At 34.9% G+C, this 22,166-nt stretch overlaps 1 long non-coding RNA gene across 2 annotated transcripts in view; it reads left to right on the forward strand.

Moving 5' to 3' along the window:
- Positions 1 to 4,943, forward strand: part of LOC309624441 — a 40,683-nt gene extending 35,740 nt beyond the window's left edge. For both annotated transcript variants that reach the window (XR_014241925.1, XR_014241926.1), the window contains one exon: positions 87 to 4,943. This is a non-coding gene — a long non-coding RNA (uncharacterized lncRNA). The remainder of the gene's footprint in view (positions 1 to 86) is intronic.
- Positions 4,944 to 22,166: the final 17,223 nt, after the last annotated feature.

Raw genomic sequence — 22,166 nt, forward strand, 5'->3', positions numbered from 1 at the left:
TGGGATCTTCCCAGACCAGGGCTCGAACCCGTGTCCCCTGCATTGGCAGGCAGATTCTCAACCACTGCGCCACCAGGGAAGCCCAGGTGTCTTTTTTAAAATGTGCTTATATAAATGATATGTATCTATGAAAATATATAGTTTATAAATATTATCATGTTATGTCAACTGTCTGCAACTTACTTATGCTCAGAAATATGTCTTTGGGAACTTTCCATTTTGGGTACGTATACGTGTTCCTTTTAACTATACAGAAGGTCCATTACATAATACTAGTCGATATTTATTGAACACTTAGTATGTGCAAGACACTTTTGGTGGTTTACTTGTATTGTTTCCTCTAATTCCCACAAATGAGTTAGATGCTCTTATCATCTCCATTTTACAGATGAGAAAATAGAGTCACAGAAAAGTTCAGCTATTTCCCCAAGTTCACACTGCAGGGAAACAGCAGAGCTAGGTTTTTAATCCAGATGGGCTGATTCTTCTCTCAGTATTCGACATCATCCTTTATAAATGCCTAAGATTTTTTAAAGATATACCCTCATTAGTGGACAATTAGCTAATTGCATATTTTAAAAAAATAAAAATATACATTGCTACAGTAAACTTCTTTGTCTTAACCCTTTATGTACACAAATGAGGACCTCCTGACGTATACACTTAGAATTGCAATTCCTAGTGGAAGGTTACTTGCATAGGTCGTTCTTTAGAACTTAGTTTAAACTAGAGCCTAAAAGTTAAGACCCCTCAGCTGTAAAATCAGACAGACCTAGATTCAAATCTGTTTGTCTACTTAGGGGCTTTGGGGAAAAGGTCTCTCTGAACATGTTTATTCATATGTGAAATGAGTATACTGACAGTACCGCTCTCAAAATTTTACTAGAGATTAAATAAGTTAATGCACACAAAGAGCTTAATCTAGTGCTTAGTACATAGTGAGTATTCATGATCATTATCAACTTCAGTGGGAAACCTTCTGTGAATCCCACGTCTATTCCCATTTCATCCTGCAGTAGCTTATAACCCATACATTATTCCTCCCCATTATATTGTAAGCAATCACTTCTTTTTCTGTCTCTCTCTCTCTCTCTTTGGATTTCAAGCTTACTGATAGAAGGCACTATAGTTTCTATCTGTATCAGAAATACTGGAAGGTACCTAGTACCATTCATGTTTTATGAATGAACGATTAATGGAGGTGCAGAAAATAGATTCCTAAACTCCTTCTAATTCTTCCCCATCTTTTTGGCTATCAATCTAAAATCTCTTAATAATACTGATTTCTTTACATTCCTCCCATCGAAGCATACCTAATTTTCCTTTGTTATATTATTTCATGGGGCAATGTAATTAAAAAAAAAAAACTAAAGAAAATGAATTTTAACGGGCTGAAGTCTCTCTGAAATGTATAGCTGGGCCAAAGCCAAAACAACCAAAAATATTTGACACAGTATTCTGATCTGACCAAGATATGACAACCACACAGGCTCCTGCAGGCCACAAAGTAAAAATGTGGTCTCAGCTCTCAGATTTAGTTATTCACATTGATCAAAATAAGTGGAGAATGAGAAATTTCCATTTCACTCTGTGTTGTATAGACACAGCATGAAGTTGTTGCAGTTTGTTTTATTCTGTTTGCCTGGAGGAAAAGTCGCTTTGCTGTTTTAATAATACATTGAGACGGTTTAATGACAGATGGGGTTTCAGAACTCTTAATCAGCTTGCCACATTACTGGGGTAAACTGAGCCTGTGCAGCATAACAAAGATGAAGAGAAATGTCACCTAACTTACAGTGAACATGCTAACAGAACTTATCATATGCTTTCAAATTCTGTTTCATTAATTCTGCAAGTTTTTTCCATCCTCTTTTCCTGTCTCTCTACTTTTTACTCTTACTTCGTTCATTTGATTCTACCTCTGTGTGTTCATAACTGACTCCAACCCCTATATTTGGAAATTTTGCTTTCATTTGAATAGGAATTTGGGATTCATTCTTAGTAAGGTCAAATGAAAAAAATATCTGCAGCTGAATTTGTCTGCTGGCCAAAGTACAAAAGTGAAATGAAACGTAGGGAAAGTATCCAAAATGAGAATGAAAAGAAATACATGAGTGCAGGGAATTGGAAGTGGTCTGGGTTTCATCTGTCTGATCTGTGTAATTTCTCCCTTTTACCACTGTTTTCATCATCCTGTATATGTATGTTGCATAATTTGTTATAAGAAAACTGTGAGACAATTTAAAGGATGCAGTAGAGAGTTAGGGGCTGAGTTCAGTTCTCACATTCATTTTCTGTACTGGGCAGTAAAGGGTTCAGGTCACAGAACCTAGAGAGAGCATTCATCCAGAGTGTGATAATGGGATGTGGAGAGACAAAGCATAAAAGAACAAGAAACAGAGTTCTGTCCCTGACCAGATGCAAACTTGGAAAGAAGCTCTGACAGCTTCTGCCAAAAGAGCAATACTGTAAGGCACAGGCGAATGTCCAAATGGCCCAAACAGTCAGCCCCAATCCTACCACCATGTACCCAAAACACCCATTAAAGGTTGGTGCACAGCAGCATTGATCCTGTGCCCACTGTGATGTGCTCCAACTCTAGTTCCAAAAAGCAGCATGATTATTTCTGACTCCCCTCTTACGACTACACTAATGAATTGTTCCTTTAGCTGTCATGTAAGATTTTGAAAGAAATAATTGGCTTACTATAGGAAAGAGAAATATTAAAATTGCATCTTCAGTGTCATAGAAAAACCTCCCCATGTCATAATCAAAGTTCCAAAACAAAGATATAATTAGTTGGAGCTCTAGTGGAAAATATGTGTATGTATAATAAAGTTCTTACATTAAGTCTAGTGCCTTAGCACTGCAGAATTGGTAAAACTCTCAGCTGTAGGAGATGCCTCTATCTTGGCTTTATCAAGATGCTCTTCTCATGCAAGTTTCCTGGATTTTTTGCATCACCGTATAGTCAGTATCTATGACCAATACCAATCCATAACATACTTGGCATTTCCTTATATTTGTGCTGATAAATATTTTCATAGAGGTCTTAGTATATCTTATGGTCATTGTTCACTTTTGCAAACCTCATGTAGAATCTGCATTTTTTTAAACCTCTGTGGCTCTAAGCACAGTTACTCCTAATTTGATACACCCACAGCCAAAATGCATTGTGGTTCATTAATTTGCAATTGGTGTTGGGTAAATGCTCTCAGTAACTTATTACTTGGACAGGGTTGCTTACTGAGTTGCATTCCAACTACCCCAAAGTAATTGATTGTACTTAGTTCTTGGATAGTCCTCTAAAATAGCTTCCCAAATTGGCACTAAGATGTTATATACACATCTCTAGGTCAATGAGGTATGGTTTGCTAAAGCATTTATTCAGCCTCGTAATCATTTACAAATCACTTACTGAACACACACTTGTGGAGAGGCACTGGGAAAGTCCTGGGGCTATAAAGACATAGTTTATTCACAATCTGATGGAGAGAGAGATAAATGTGTAAACTAATGTGCATAACATGTGATAGATACCGTAAAAGGGATACAGCAGAAGAAAAAGGGGGTCGTCAAGTCTACTTGGAAAGAGGGACTAGTCATTTCTACAGTTCAAGAATTCCTGGTATACCATCAAAAGAATATCAGATGCAGCTAAAATGTGTGTCATTAAACTAATATATCGAATAATGGACAAAATAGGATATTCAGTGAGCTCTCTAGAATTCTGCCCTTCTTTCTATTCAGAAATAAAAAGTGAATTCATAGTTTGCAAAATGTTGATCTCGATCAGGAAAATAAGGAAAAATATTTGTTTCCTAGTATCTCTTCTAGAAACTCCCACAATCTTCTCGCCTTGGGTTGTGTTTTAGCTCCTGTCAGAATATAGTAAAGTCAATCTTTCCAGTGAATAGTTAACGGCTGTGCTCACCTCAGAAGAAAGTCAGGGAAATGTATGCATTTTGTACATTTCACCTGCAGAATTATATTTAGGGGATTAATTTTTGTATATTCTATTCTCCTTTGAAGTTACTCTTTTAAAAAGCATATTTTCAAATTCTTTAATCAATATAAAAATTTTAAAAATTATACATTAACTATTCTCTGTGAAATACATCTTGGTGCTACAGCTCCTCATGTTTAATCCTTCAAACAAATTCAAGATAAAATTGTAGAACTATAGTATTAATTGCAAATGTTTTCTATAAAAAGCTTTTGATGATTTTCATGTTTTCAGATATGCAAATTCCATTTTGAGGTATCTTTTTTGTTTTCAAAGTAGTCATCAATAGAAGTCATTCTTAGTTGTCAGACACGCAAAGATTAGTAACAGAACGTTTGTTAGCTGATTCATAGGATTCTCGAGTTAAGATTGAGGTGATTATTTATTGTATAAAATCTCTAAAAAGCATGAAATTCTCTTTCCTACGCTCATCTTCCTTAAGTCTATGAAAATTGATCAGTCGGAATACTTCACATTCTACTTCCTCTAAAAAATAAAATCAATCAATAAGTATTGGGTAGAACTTGTCTTTATTGCAGACATTTTATAATCCAATCTTAAGAATAAGAATTTTGATCTACAGATGATGATAATACCTAATGCATGGTCATTTGTTTCATAACAGTAGGAACACAAGAATTATTTGACCTATATGGTCAAATGAAGTTTTTGAAACCATTAAATAATGCCTGCACTTTAGTAGAAAACATAGGAAGGCATTTGAAAGAATATAATCACTTATCATGCTTTCCCCCAGGACAACCACTATTTTCTTATCCACACACAAAAAAAGCATGAACAAAAGCACCAAGAAAATTTCGATTACTATCACTTTCATAGCAATGAACACTATTATGATGTAACAAAAAAAGATAGTGAAGAAATCACAACACACATAAATGCTCAAATTTTTGCAAATCTCTTTTGTCCATTAAAGTTAATAAATAAATTTTTTTCATGGTAATAATAGTTACAGACATTGCATAAAGTTAAAATGTCCATCAAAAAGAAATGTTACCACTGATAACATGCATATGTTGTGTATGTTTTGTATATTTCTCAGGCTTAGAAAATGCCATTGAGATTGTGGGAAAAACAGGGCTGACACTGGGAGTGATCAAATTAAACAAAACCAAGCAAATAAGTAAACCTGGTTAGTCACAAAGGCAGTGGGAGCAGCAGGGACTGAACTGGAGGCAGCGAAAGATGTGCTTTTTAATCTTACCTCCTACTTCCCCACAGGAAATATGTTGATTCTTGGTGCAATCGGTTCCCAGAAGAACTCGAAGGAGCCCTGATGATTTCTTTACTTTCCAGGAACTACTATAATAATATTTTTTAATTATTACAAAGCTTCCACCCAGATGCTCAGGGTGCTATATCAACAATTAAAACATCATCATCGTAAACAATAATAATTAAAAACACATAAAGAGCACAGCACAAAACAGCCACAGAACACTGAGCACAAGCCGTGTTGAAGGGAGAAGGGTCCTTTTGCAGTGCTCCTTATAATGTGATATTGCGTAGCCATTTTCTGAAGTTCAAAACCATAAGCAGTTCTAAAAGCATCATCAGTTTACTAACTACAAAATGCCTACAGGTTGATCTATGGAACATGGCTCTAATACTTGGGAGAATTACCTATTATCCATTGTCTCCTTTAAAATCAGAACTTTCAAAAAATAATGTAATGCCAATTAAAATGAGGAAAGAACCTGCCAACAGAGCTTCTGACAGAATAGAAAATCTTGGCAGGATTTTAATAATTCTGTCTCCTGTTTCATGTTCCTCTGGTTATGATGATCAGTAAGTTGCTTAACCCATTTACGGTTTTATTTCAGCATCTGTGAACAAGGAGTAGAATTGTTTCTGGCACTAGAGAAATTGCTTTAAGTTGTGCAAACTAAAGATTCTATTTCTCCACCAAGTAATTCACATAACCCTCCCCACAAACCTGATGTTTAACCAGGAATACCAGCTCTCTGATTTGAAATAAGTATTTTTTAAAAATTTATTTTAAGGAAATAATTCAGAGACATCTTCTTTATAGAAATGCCAAATATATTTTTAATAAAATTAACTTTTTATTGAAGTCTTTTCTACACACTACAACATGAGCAAAGTATACATGTTTAGCTTGATAAATGATCAGGAAGTGAGCATACCTATATAACCACCACTCTGCTAAATAAATGGAACAATTCCAGCCTCACAGAAACCTCCTTTCTGTCTGCTCAAGTTACTACCTTACTTCCAAAAGGTAACTAGTAGGCTACCTTCTATGGCCATCTCTTTGTACTACCTGGTTTTGATCTGTATGGAAATAGATCTCTACTGTGCCTAGTCTTTTACGACTCTTCTTTTGCTCCACGTTATGTTTGTGAAATTCATCCACTATGCTGTGTGTAGCAGCAGTGCCTCCACTGACATTACTGTTTGGCATCACTTAGTGTGAATATGCCACAATTGACTTGGTCATACCAGGTTTTCGGCTGCTCTTATGAACATTCCCATACATGTCATTGAGTGTACGCAGGTTTTCATTTCTGTTAGGTACACACCCATGGTAGAATTGCCTGGTCATAGAATTTGTGCACCCAAACGTTCTGCTTTAGTAGATATTTCCATTCAGTTTTCCAAAGTGGTTGGCTCGTTTTACATAACCACCATCTGAATGGAAGAGTTCTAGTTGCTCAATATCCTTATCAAGAATTTTCATTTTCAGCTTTTAAATTTTTTAACTTCATTTTAAGTTAATTCATTCGGTTTCATTTTTCATATTACCTCATTAGGGTTTTAATTTGAATTTCTGATGACAAATGATATTGAGCAATTCAGCATATGCATATTGGACATTTGAATATCTTCTTTTGCGAAATGCCTCTTCAATAATTTTGCCCATTACTTTTAAACAGAGTTGTCTGTATTTTCCTTAATGATTTTAAGAAACTCCTTGCATACTCCTGATATGAGTCCTTTTTCAGTATTACCAACATGTTCTTCCACTCTGTGGTTTGTCTTTTCTCTTTCTTACTGGTGACTTTTAATGAACATAAGCAATCAATTTTAATAAAGTCCACTTTAGAAGTCTTACTTTTAGAGCAAAGGGTTTTGGTAGCCAACTTAAGAAGTATTTATCAACTCTCAAACCATAGACATTCTCCTTTGTTATTTTTCAGAAGACACATAGTTTTACCTTGCATTTAGATTTACAGTTCACGGAGACATGATTTCTTTTTTAATCATTTGAAGTAAGGCTCAATATTAACTTTTATTTCCCCTATGATGTCCAGTTGACCTAGAACCATTTACTGCAAACAACATCTTTTTTCCTATTGCACAGAAGGGGAACTTTATCATAATTCAAGTAACTATAATGAGGTTCTGTGTGTTGCTTTATTTATCTATTCTTACTTCATTAAATTCTGAATAATTCCTGAATTAATAGAGTTTTATAAGTCTAGATATTTGGCAATGTCAGATTCCCCACTTTATTATTTTTCAAGATTGTCATTTCTATTCTAGTCTTTTGCCTTTCCATATATAATTTAGATTCAGCTTGTCAGTTTCCACCAAAAAATTTTGATTGGAATTCCATTAAATGTATAGATCTATTAGGGTATATTTGATATTATTACAATATTGAATCTTAAAAACCATGAATATGGTACCTCTCTCCATTTATTAAGTCTTCTCTAATTTCTCTCATGTCTAGCAGTTGTCTGTAGAGAATTTACATATGTTGTGTCAAATTTATTCCTGGTATATGATGTATTTTAAAGCTATTCTAAAAGTTATAAGTATATAATTTTTATTTTCCAAATTTTTCTTATATTTAGAAATAAATCTAATGTTTATGTTAATATTGTATACAGAAACATTGTTGAATTTATCAATTAATTTTACTAGTTTTTCTAAATTATATCATATGCAAATAATGACAATTTTTTTCTTCTCTTCCAATACTTTTCCTATTTATTTATTTAACCCCATTTCACTGGCCAAGATCCCCAGAAAAATGATGAATAGAGGTGGTGATAGTGGCATTCTTATCTCATTTGTCTCAAAGGGCAGCTTTCAATATTTAACCACTAAATAGGATGTTTGCTAGAGGTTTTCTTGATATCTTTTATCAAATTGAGGAAGTTCCCTTCTATTCCTAACTGCTAAGAGTTTTTATCATGAAAAGGTGTTGCACTTTATCAAATACCTTTTCTGCATCTATTTTAATGACCATATATTTTTCTCCTTAATCCTGTTAACTTAATCCTGGGAAATTACACTGATCGATTTTTGAATGTCAATCTCAATGTTGAATTTCCAGAATGAACATGCCAAATATATTTTTTGCATTTTCTATGAGATTTTCAAATAAGAGAAAAATGTTTCATTGCAGAATTAATTGGGCCTTTAAAAATCTATCCTATTTTCAACAATTTCTGACACCTTTTTCTAAGGCATTCAAAATTACCGCCAGACAGAGTTAACGTCACTGGTTTTCATTTACCCTCAAGCATGCTTTTGTAATGATCTGGGAAATTCACATTTTCTTTGTCCATTTCAGCTCCTATAACCTAGAAATCAGTTTCTGAATATCTTAATATAGAAATAAATATTAAATATTGTATATTTATTTTATTGTAGGAAAATGGGTTACTCTTAAACCAGTGATTTTTTAAAAACACTGATCTAATAACTGGTTTTAAATTATACACACATGGCCTTTGTAATAATCAGTTCTGGGGTCCCCTTTAAAACACTGATGAAGGCCTTTAGAATTATAAGTCAAAGTTGTCTGAGCTTTCTCAGATCTCAGAGTAGCAACGTATGCTTCAGCCCCTTCTTCCAACCTATCTTACACTTCTAGATGGCAAGTTTCATGCAAACAGGAAGATATGATTTATGAAAAGTCCATATAAAAATTTTAAAAATCAAACAAATATGTGTAGCCTTAATCACTCTAAAAACACATATTTCCTTCCACTATACCAACATTTGGAAATGGAAATGCTATATACTAAGTACCATAGTACGGGAGTACTTAAGTTGGAAGAGACTTGGCTTTTCTAAAAAGTATTTGGAAAAAAAAAAAGGTTACATTATACAAAAGGAGCAATAACTAACCAGGAAGTGGGTGAAAGAATTTAAAAGCAAGCCATTCAGAATTTTAGACTTGCCCCACATTTTAGGGGAAGCAATTAATAGCCAGTATTGGGACTCCAGTAATGTTTCATGTTTAAGTAGAAAAATGTGGAAACTAAGCCAAGATGTTAGTCTGGGAAGCAGCTGCAGCCCATTTTAGAAGTACACGCGGGCGGGCAGTCCATCAATGCTGTCACTAAGATACCAAATTTAGCATAAAACAATAAAGCTTGGAAAAAAATCTAACAATCAGGGTTTGGAAGCTCATCTTCACCGAGAATGTAAAGCTTGTGATAGGTTTGCTGTAATACGTTCATATGATTTAGCTCAGCTAAAACTTTTTTTAGTTCTTTGTAGTAAAATACATGGTTTTCTCTGAAGAAGACTTCTTTGAAGTCTACTAGCATAATCCATTTTACCTAATTTATGAGAATGTTTAATCAAACAGGATTTTGAACTTTTATTGTACCCTTCAAACAATGTCTGAGGATCATCTCCAAATGTTTTGAATTCCTACCAAGTAGCACTGTGCCTGCCATTTCCAATATAGGCAATAAGAAACCCTTATTATGTGATAAATAAATGTTTGATTAAAGAATGCAACAATTCAACTTTCAAATTTTATCTTTCAAAATCTTGATTGTGAATAGCCCATGGATCAAATTCATTAGCCTATATGAGAAAAAAAAGTTCATGCCTTTACTAGTACCTCTCATTTGTTACTACTAACTTTTAGGCAAACTTGGAGTCTGGGATCCATGTTTGAAACTATGTTACTTTAATAATGGAAGTAAAACTTTCCACATACTCTGAAGATAAAACATTATTAAGGTGCAAAAATAAGAATCTTTCCCAAAAGAGAAATCACATATTTGGGGGGATATTATTTTGCTCCAGTTGGCCTTACTAATTTCGCACTCAAATGTTACTTTTTTTGTGTTACTTCTTATTCTACCCATGCAATTTCTAGTGGGACACTTCAAGAAAAGGCTTTTTCCAAAAATTGAAGTAAAGAGGCTTACTTTTTATATGAACACTTCCTATAATATCTTTATATTGTACTTTCAGAAATATCTTGATAAAAATGATTAGTTTCATGGCCTTATTTATTGATTAATCATGGGCATCCTTTAATTATCTTCATGTTATATTCATTGAGAGCAAATTGCTTTCCTCAGATTGTATAAAGCAAAAATGGCCAGTGTTCAAGCACTCTGAATAAAATTTAAAGGAATATGACATCACCTTAAAAGAACAAATGTGGTTCATAGCATCCAACAGGGTAGGATTGCCACTATCATCTTCACAACCAGTGGCTCCCTTGTCAACCCTCCAAATATTCCAGCATTTTGCTTTCTTTAATTATTAATTTAAACAATGAAATAGGGAGGAAACTTTAGCCACTTCTACAAGAAAAGCATAAAAAACTTCTAGGCCAGATTTTGTTGTTCTTCACACATTTCTCTTGACTTGGTTAACAATGGAGAATCTTGCTGGGAATTCTAAGTTCTCTCAATAGCAAGCGGAAAAGTTGATATGTAAAATTCTTTATTAACTAACTGGAATCATCTAAAAATCACCATGTCACGTTCATAATTCAGTTCAGAAATTTAGAGCTAGAGATAGGGAGCAGTAACACCTGAGAATTGCACAAAGCACTTCATTGGGTGTTCAGTCTGTTTGTACACAAGAAAAAAGGGGCACTTCCAGAAAAGAGAAAGTTTTGCTACTTCCATTCCCTGAAAGGATAAATGTTCTTAATTATATCTGGCACTACGTTTCAATGAAATGTGCCATGTTACTACATTTGAAATTTGTTTTTTTTACAGTGTTAGGTTGATGACATTTTTAGTCTTGGAGTTTATTTTTCTAGAAAGTTAGCAATCTAGAAACAAATATGAAGAATCATAGACTTTTTAACTGAAGAGAGGTTACAGATTAATTCAAATAATTACAACCATACTTTAACTTGTTACTTGAATTCACTAAATGTTCATTGAATGAAATTCTAAGTTGAAATATCTCAAAATAAATTCATATTTTTACTCTTCTAATGACATCTCCTTTTCCCAGGTGTGAACAGACCTAATATGCAATAGATAAAAGTTATTTTATTGTGTACACTAGATACTATATAAAGCATCTATAATCTATGTATAAGAACAACATTTGTATAAAGTACACATTCCAAGGAAATTCCCTGGTGGTCCAGTGGTTAGGACACGGTGCTTTCACTGCTGGGGCCTGGGTTCTATCCCTGGCTGGGGAACTAATATCCCATAAGCTATGTGGTGTGGCCAAAAAAAATTAATAAATACATAAAATAAAATGTTATTAAAAATAAATTTTAAAGAAAGTACACATTCCAAAGCATCATAACTCAAAATTTTGAATTCATAGAAATTTAAGCTATACTAACATTATTCAATTATTTTCAAAGCTAGTTTATATGATTTATGCAAATTATGCATGTTTATAGAATATATTATATAAATATTAGAAATAAGTACATAAATATTAATATATATAAAATATATTCCTAAATAGGATTTTTTATAGATTCTGTTACAGCAATTGAAAATAAAGCAAATTATGCTCAAAAAATTGAGAAGTGTTTAACAAACTGCACTTCACAATATCTAGAAATAATCACACTCACACATATGCCCTAATATATAATAGCATTGCTTTACCAGTGTTTTCATCTTAATGCAATGATCTTATTACTAGAAAACTATGTATTCTCTAGAAAGCAGATGTTTCCTACTTTGCAATATGCATCCTTTGAACAAGTTCAATATTCATTAAAGGTGAATTCTATTAAATCCAGATGTCCCTTATGATTTATCTATTACTCTTAATCTCATAGTTAAACACTCTGTTTCTTATACTCTTGTATCTTTTTCACATAGTTCTCATAGTTTCACATAATTACAGACTGTTACAGGCTGTAACTCTGTCCCCTTTTGTTTACATGACACCTAGTAGGTGTTCAATACATGTTTTAAAAATAGTATTTAATAAATTATTCCATTTCAGAAACTCAAAATATTGACTTCCTGATATAACCTCTCAGTGTGTCATTTATCCATCCATTCTTTTACATTCTTCTGCCATTATTTCATACTTAGAAGTCCCTCAAATTACAGTTTTGCCCATGCTGAATAATGCCATCAGAATAATGATTATGAATCAATACTGTCATCATACCATGCTTCTACACTAAAAACCATCAACACTCCCTATTGCCTACAGGATTAATTAATTAATTCAATCAAAAACACATTTATTGAGTGTTTCCTATGTACCAAAATATCATTCAAACTTCACGAAGTGGAATATAAGTCCCTCCGAATTTGGCTGTAATCAACATGTTCAACAACATCTTCAAACTCTGACCCTCTTGGATCTTACATTCTAGCTAAATTTTTCTTCTTTGCTTGCCTCCCTTATACATAGCTTATGCCTTCCTACTTTCCAAATTTTGCACGTTAAGACTGCTCTTTTCTTCATGGTCTACCCTAGTTTTTAAGACATGATCAAATTTTTCCTCTTTTATGAAAATTTCACAAACCATTCCAGATATGAATAATTTATTTTCTATTGTACAATTTCAATTGTCCTTTAATTACAGGCTGTCTTCCAAAATATTTAATTTTATTGTATTGATTTTTATTAGGGAAATCAGCATTATATAATGAAAAAATAAGGGCTTTAGCATTGCCCATATTTAAGTTCAAATTTCCAGTAAGCTACATACTAGCCAGGTGATCTTGGTTAAATTAATTTCTGGATGAGTTTCCTATCTCTAAAGTAAAATTAGTGATAACTACTTCCTAGAGTGATGGTAAGAATTCAGTGAAATAGCATTGGTACTTATTGACTATGATTTTCCCACAGTCTTGCCTTTTTTAAATATACTTATGTTTACTAATTAATAATTTGCAAGCCCTTGCGAGCCAAAGGGCTTTATTATATTTTACTATGTACACTATTATAAAGAATAGAATCATAGAAAACATTTCTTTAATAATGGATTTTTTTATGTCATTTTCCTATTAATACATTCATGGGGAAAAAATAAACAATGGATATAAGGACATGAGAGGAAGATGATACCCTATCATTTAACAATTTATGCTAAATTGTATATGTGTGTGCATGTATGTATGTATTTTTATATATGTTTAAGTTTATATATTATATATAATATACATGTATACTTGTATATATAGGTATGTACAATATATAAATACATATATGCTCTCAAATATGTATATGTGTGTGCATATATACGCATACATGCATACACACATATACTCATATACAAAAATAATTAAGGGCTTCCCTGGTGGCGCAGTGGTTGAGAATCTGCCTGCCAATGCAGGGGACACGGGTTCGAGCCCCGGTCTGGGAAGATCCCACATGCCGCGGAGCAACTAGGCCCGTGAGCCACAACTACTGAGCCTGCGCATCTGGAGCCTGTGCTCCGCAACAAGAGAGGCCGCGATAGTGAGAGGCCTGCGCACCGCGATGAAGAGTGGCCCCCACTTGCCGCAACTAGAGAAAGCCCTCGCACAGAAATGAAGACCCAACACAGCCAAAAATAAATAAATAAATAAATAAATTAAAAAAAAAAAAAGGCTTCTATAAAAAAAATAAATAAATAAATAATTAAGCCAGATAGGAAATTGAGTATCTTGGGTTGAAATATTTCTACATAGCACAGTTCTGTTGGATATGCATTTGGAATTAATAATGCACTTCCTCAGAGAGCAATGTATCAACATTCTAAGGCAGATTTCAAGCCTTCAGTTTGAAGAGGGCTCAAAATGTGTTCTTTAAACTGGTCAGTTTCAATTATATTAAAGGAAGATCAATAAGTCAGTAAAATATACAAAAACTATTTCTGAGATTACACTAATTAAAAACTTATTTCTCTAAATATTTGCTTTTAAAGAGCATTTCTGGATTTAGGTGGAATTTTAAACTTAATCTTACATTGCATTATTGATTAACTTGATTAAAGGAGCATTCCCATTTTTCCATATTTTATTTCCTACACTGAATTCCAAGCACACAGTTCTATGGCAGTGTCCTTCACTTGTTCTTTCCAGTTGGAATGCATGGCTAATCTCTTAGGGGAATGTTCTTGCTATTTATTATTGATTTTACAGTTCAAAAATGTAAGTGGGCAGTGAATGGGCTGGATTTCAGATTAGGGAATAACCACTAAGAAGAAGAAACCAGTTGGACACTTGTGATAAATTGCTATTTTCTGTCTGAACTTTATACCTAGTTATAGGTAGTTTACAGAATTAAGCTCCATATGGACAAAATGTTACTAAGGGGACTACGACATAACCTGTATGTAGTTACAGATGCTTCTCTCACTCTTTCGGGACACATTTTAGGAGAAACATGGCATAATCAGGGATTTAGAAATAATGAAAGGTTTGGCTTTCATCTGTTTTTCATGGATTTACCAGAGCTGAGATAAGAAAACAAACACACACAAATGTTAGCTGTAATAGCATTAAAGCAGACTAAACAAATGTTCCCTCAACGTGTTTACACACACACAGGCACATACACACATAAACACATAAAACGCTCATACCACCACCACCAGCAGCAGTTAATTCCCAGTATAGAAATAGTTTCAGTGCTTTACAGTATTGGAGAAAAAAAATGACCTGTTATAAAAGAATCTTGATGAATTCCCCAATTGTATGGATTTTTTTTGTCTTTATATTATCTAAGCTAAACTAATGCAGATGTCCCAAGTGCTGACCTATCAGGAATCTTCCAATTTATAATAATGATTTGGGGTTACACGTTACTATTCTTTAAAATGTATTATAAATAACATATCAGCCAATGTTCATCCAGGAAACTGAAACCACTAAGAATTTGAAACTGATAAAATTTAATGCAGGGAATTGGTCATACATATGATGGAAGACCTTAAATGCCCAAATAGGGGAGAGGAAGCAACACTAAGATTAGCAAAAGCATGAACCCACTTCTACCCACAGGCTCAAGAGATAATACAAAGGAGTAGATGATATTATCTGGGCCCAGGGCCCTAGATTACAAGGAGTCTGGGGCCAAGGTGGACCTTTCTAGCAGGAGCTGGACCCATGAAGGAGATACAACTATTGCTGGAGAAGCTGCCTGAAGCAGAGAGCAAAGGGGAGAAATAATCTAGATTCTTCCTTCTGGGGCCTTCCAGTTGTCAACCTGTAATTCTCATTGGCTAACCCTGGCCAGAAGGCAGCTGACACAGGGGAAATACCTCCTGCTGGGGTAATCCTCCCATGATTTTCCTTTCTGAGGAAAAAAAAAAAAAAGAATTGATCTGAGAGTAAATAGGTCCAGGATCAAAACATATATATATATATATATATATAATTTCTACATTTAAAATAAAATTTTATTGGAGTATAGTTGATTTACAATGTTGTGCTAGTTTCTACTGTACATTAAAGTCAATCAGTTAAACATATACATATATCCACTCTTTTTTTAGATTCTTTTCCCATACAGGTCATTACAGAGTATTGAGAAAAGTTCCCTGTGCTATACAGAAGGTCCTTATTAGTTATCTATTTTTTACATAGTAGTGTGTATATGTCAATCCCAATCTCCCTATTTATCCCTCCCCGCCCCTCCCCCCACCCCACTTTCCCCCCTGGTAATCATAAGTTTGTTTACTACATCTGTGACTCTATTTCTAGTTCGTAAAAAAGTTCATTTGTACCATTTTTTTAGATTCCACATATAAGTAATATCATGTGATATTTGTCTTTCTCTGTCTGACTTATTTCACTCAGTCTGACAATCTCTAGGTCTATCCATGTTGCTGCAATCATTTCTATATTATATTGTCAAATTTCAAACTATTTAAAATTCAATCTACTATCTTGAAATCCCAGATTTATGTAGAATTCCATCACCAAACTATAAAAAAAAAGAAACAAAACAATTTGGAGGTTAAAGAAAAATTGTTTGCATTGCCAAAAAGCTTAGACACTTCTCCACAGGGAGTGGTCAAGATGGCAGAGTAGGAGGACGCTGGGCTCACCTCCCCTCATGAACACATCAAAACTACAGCTACATATAGGGCGACTCTTGCTGGAATCCACCTGAGGACTAGCAGAACAGCTCTTCTACAACCAAGACTGTAAAAAAAGAGCCAAACAGAGTCTGGTAGGAAGGAAGGAAAAACGATCTGATTGGTACCCACACCACTAGCGTGGGACCCAGAAGAGGAGGGGGATATCACAAGCTCAAGGATCTTCTCTGGGGAGCAGGGGTTCAAGCCATATATCAGGCACCCCAGGTCTTGGGGCTGACATCGGGAAGATGAGCCACCTTAGCTGTTTGAAAACAAACGGGACTTACTGGAGGCCAGTAAGAAACCAAGACTCTGCTCTTGAAGAGTTTGCACACAGACTTGCTGGCTCCCAGTCACAGGGCAGAACAGCAGATTGAAAACTGGGGCCCTGGCCAGCTTGCCAGGACTAGCCCAGCACAGCCCCCCAGCCCACACTGGGCTCCTGCTCCAGGCCCTCTTACTCCAGTGTTGCTCGTCACTAAGGCAGAGGCTGCCAGTACCAACAAAAGTGTGCACACTTGGAGGAAACAGAGCTGGCTCAGACCTGGCCCTGCCTCTGTCTGGGATGGAGGCAGCCATTGCCAGCACATACTTTGGTTCCCCCAATCAGGAGGAAGCAAGACTAGCTCCAGGGAGGAGACCTCCACAGCCAGCACGCATCCCTGCAGGCACTCAGAAGGGAGTGAAGCTAGCCCCAGGAGAGAGATTGCCATCCCTGAGGCAAGTCCTTGTGCACACTTGGGAGGGGGTGGGCCCAGCTCAGTAGTGTGGCACTAACCCCTCTGGCTCTGACCCAGCCTGAACCAAGGCTCATACACCAGCCAGCACTCACTTTGGGGTACACACTCAGAAGAGAGCAAGGCTAGCTCCAGGGCAGAGAATACTGTCTCTGGAGCTCCCATGCCTGGGTGTAACTGGGAGGGGGGAACAGTAGGAAAAAGGTAAAACCAGCACAGATGTGCATCCCAAAGCCTTTAGGCTCCATCCATACCCCAAACGAAAGCAGAGACTGCCACCACACCAAAGAGGAACCCCACCTTCTCAGGGTTCTTCCTCCAGACCCTCAGGCGTCACCCCACCCCCAACAGAGTGGTGATGGTCCCTGAGCGTAGGAGAAGCCCTGCCTGGCACCTGGCTCAGGCTCTGGCCCCTCTAACTCCAGCCCTACCTCCCACCAAGGCTCTGGCTGCCAGCACACTCCAGTGGAAGAAGCAGCCCATGTTCACTTCAGATTCATCTCTCCCACCAAAGCCAAAGGACACACACAGACTACATAGAGAAGTTCCCACACAAGGACACACCTTCAAAACCTGGATAGGTAACTGTTCACCTAATTTCATAGAGACAGATAAAGTAAAACAAAATGAAAAGACAGAGGAATATGTTTCAAATGAAAGAAAAAGAAAAAAAAGTAATGAAACAGAGAAAAATAATTCACCTGATAAAGAGTTCAAAGCAATAATAAGAAGAATGCTAACTGAACTAGGGGAAAGAATGATGAACAGAGTGACAATCTTAACAAAGAACTAGAAGATATAAAAAAGAACCAGTCAGAGCTAAGAACACAGTATCTGAAATGAAAAATACATTAGAGGGAATTAACAGCAGATTATGTGATACAGAAGAACACATATGCAATCTGGAAGATAGAATAATCAAATTCATCCAATTAGAACAACAAAAAGAAAAAAAAATTTAAATAGACCAGTTGAAGGGAAGGGGTCTCTGGGACAACATCAAGCCTACTAACATTTGCATTATATGAGTCTCAGAAGGAAAAGAGAGAAAGGGGTAGAAAAATATATCTGATGAAATTATGGCTGAGAACTTCCCTAACATGAAAAGGAAACAGATACCTAAGTACAGAAATCACAAAGTCCCAAACAAGATGAACCCAAAGAAACCCATACCAAGACATATCATAATTAAAATGGAAAAAGTTAAAGGTAAAGAGAGAAAACAAGCAAGAGAAAAACAGAGTCACAAACAAGGGAACCCCCATAAGGCTATCAGCCGATTGTTCAGCAGAAACTTTGCAGGCCAGAAGAAAGTGGCATGATATATTTAAAGTGCTGAAAGGAAAAGACCTACAACTTAGAACGCCCTACTCATCAAGGCTATCATTCAGAATTGAAGGAGAGAAAAAGAGCTTCTCAGAAAAGCAGAAACTGACAGAGTTCATCAATAATAAACTAACCTTAAAAGTATTAAAGGGTCTTCTTTAGGTGGAAAAGAAAAGGCTACAAAAAGAAATAAGAAAATATAGGAAGGGAAAAATCCTACTGATAAAGGCCAATGTATAGTAAAGACTGCAGCTCACCACTTAAATAAGCTACTGTGAAAATTAAAAAACAAAAAAAAATTGTAAAATCAACTGTAACTAAAATAAACAGTTAAGGAATCGACATGAAGTTGCAAAATATGACATCAAAAACACAAAATGTGGGGGAGGGGAGTAAAAATGTAGATATTTTAGATTGTGTTTGAAAGTAAAAGACTATCGGTTTAAAACAAGTATATATATAGTTATAGGTCAACATATATCAACCCCATGGTAACCACAAATCAAAAACCTACAACAGATACGCAAAAACTAGAGAGAAAAGAGCACAAAGATAACACTTGAAAAATATCAAACTGTAAAGGAATAGAACAGAAGAAGAAGAACAGAGAAGAACTACCACAACAACCAGAAAACAAGTAACAAAGAGGCACTATTAATAATCAGTACGTTCCTAACAATAATCACTTTAAATGTCAGTGAACTAAATGCTCCAATCAAAAGACATAGGGAAGCTAATCAAATAAAAAAATAAGACCCATCTATATGCTGAGGGGATGAAAAAAGATATTCCATACATATGGAAATAACAAAAAAAAATCTGGGATAGTAATACCCATATCAGAAAAAGTAAACTTTAAAACAAAGACTATAATAAAAGATGAAGAACAACACTAGATAATGATAAAGGGATCAATAAAGAATAGGATATAACATCTGTAAAGATATACGCACCTAATAAATTAGAATCTAAATATATAAGATAAATATTAACAGACATAAATAGAGAAATTGACAATAATACAATAATAGTTGGAATTTAACACCTCACTTACTTCAATGGACAGATCATCCAGACAAAAAGGCAATAAGGAAAGAGCAACCCTAAATGACACAAATGTGTCATTAGCAACCCTAAATGACACATTTAGTTGAACTAAATAGATATCCGTAGCACATACCATCAAAAAAACCCCAGCAGAATACACATTCTTTTCAAATGCATGCGGGATGGTCTCCAAGATAGATCTCATGCAAGACCACAAAACAAATCTTAACAAATTTAAGAGTACAGAAATTATATCAAGCATCTTTTCTAAGCACAAGGAAATGAAACTAGAAATCAATTACAAGAAGAACGAAAGGAAAAACACAAACATGTGGAGACTAAACAATATGTTACTAAAAAACCAATGAGGAATGAATAAGGTCAATGAGGAAATCAGAAAATACCTTGAGGCAAATGAAAATATAAATCCAACTTTCCAAAATCTATGGGATGCAGCAAAAGCAGTTCTAAGATTGAAACTTACAGCAGGACAGGCATACCTCAAGAAATAAGAAAAATCTCAAATAAACAACCTAACCCACCATCTAAAGGAATTAGAAAAAGAAAAACAAACAAAAGTTAAAGTCAGCAGAAGGGAGGAAATAATAAAAACCAGAGAAAAATAAATAAAATAGAGACCAAAGCAACAATAGAAAAGATCAATAAAACCAAGAGGGACTTCCCTGGTGGTGCAGTGATTAAGAATCTGCCTGCCAATGCAGGGACATGGGTTCGAGCCCTGGTCTGGGAAGAGCCCACATTCTGCAGAGCAACTAAGCCTGTGCACCACAACTACTGAGCCTGCGCTCTAGAGCCCGTGAGCCACAACTACTGAGCCCACGTGCCACAACTACTGAAGCCCGCACACCTAGAGCCCATGCTCCACAACAAGAGAAGCCACTGCAATGAGAAGCCCGTGCACCGCAAGGAAGAGTAGCCCTCACTCACCGCAACTAGAGAAAGCCTGCACACAGCAAAGAAGACCCAATGCAACCAAAAATAAATAAATAAATGTATTTTTTTTAAAAATAAATAAACCAAGACCTGTTTTTTTGAAAAGATAAGCAAAATTGATAAGCCTTTAGCCAGGCTTACTAAGAACAAAAAAGAGAGGACTCAAGTAGACAAAATAGAAAACGAAAGAGAAGTTGTCATCAATAACACAGAAATACAAACAATCAAAGAGAATACTATGAACAGTTATATGCCAACAAATTGGATAACCCAGAAGAAATGGATAAACTCCTAGAAACAAAACACACAGTCTTCCAAGACTGAATGAGGAGATATATATATATATATATATATATATATATATACACATACATACACACACACATTTTTTATTAATATATACATATATATATTATATAGTCTAAAAGACCAATTACTAGTACTTAAATTGAATCATTAATTTAAAAACTCCTAACAAACAAAAGTCCAGGAACAGACAGCTTCACAAGGGAATTCTACCACACATATAAAGAAGAACTAGTAACTAACTTCTCAAACTATTCCAAAAAATTGAAAAAGGAGGAATAATTCCAAATTTATTCAACATGGCCACAATTATCCTAATACCAAAACAAGACAAAGACACCAAAAAAAGAAAATTACAGGCCAATATTTCTGATGAATATAGACGCAAAAATCCCAAACAAAATATTAGCAAACTAAATCCAGCAGTATATAGAAGGGATCATACATTATGATCAAGTGGGATTTATTCCAGGGATGCAAGGGTGTTTCCGTATCTACTAAGCAGTTAAGGTGATACACACCACATTAACAAAATGAAGGATAAAAATCACATGATCATCTCAATAGATGCAGAAAAAGCATTTGACAAAATTCAACACCCATTCATGAAAAAAACTCTCAACACAGTTGGTACAGAGGAAATTATCTGGAAACATAATAAAGGCACCACTAACATCATACACAATGGTGAAAAACTGAAAGCTTTTCTTTTAAAATTATGAACAAGACGAGGATGCCCACTCTCACCAGTATAGTATAGTATACTATACTATTTATAGAAGACCCTTACGTCTCCACAAAAAAAACACAAACTATTAGAACTAATAAAGTAGTTTCAAGATACAATATTAACACTCAGAAATATGTTGCTTTTCTATAAACTAATTATTAACTATCAGAAAGAGAAAGCAAGAAAACAATCCTACCTACAATCACATCAGAAAGAATAAAATACCTAGGAATAAACTTAACCAAGGAGGTGAAAGACCTATATGTTGAAATCTATGAGAAATTGATGAAGATAATTGAAGATAATACAAAGAAATGGAAACATACCCAGTGTTCATGGGTTGGAAGAATTAATATTGTTAAAATGTCTATAGCAATCATAGCAATCTACAGATTTGATGCAATCCTTATCAAAATACCCATGATGTTTTTCACAGAAGTAGAACAAATAATCCTAAAATTTGTATGAAAACAAAGTAGAAATCAAATATCCAAAGCAATCTTGAGAAAAAAAAGAACAAAGTTGGGGGTTTCATGCTCCTTGACTTCAGACTATACTACAAAGCTAGAGTAATTAAAACCATATGGTATTGGCACAAAACCATACACATTGATCAATGGAACAAAATAGAGAGCCCAGAAATAAACCCACACACTTCTGGTCAATTAATCTACAACAAAGGAGGCAAAAATATACAATGAGGAAAAGACAGTCTCTTCAATGGTGATGTTGTGAAAACTGGACAGCTACATGTAAAAGAATAAAATTGGCACATTTTCTCAGAAAAATAAACTC

The sequence above is a fragment of the Balaenoptera borealis genome (assembly GCF_965194805.1).
Source record: "Balaenoptera borealis genome assembly, chromosome: 2".
NCBI classification, from domain to species: Eukaryota; Metazoa; Chordata; class Mammalia; order Artiodactyla; family Balaenopteridae; genus Balaenoptera; species Balaenoptera borealis.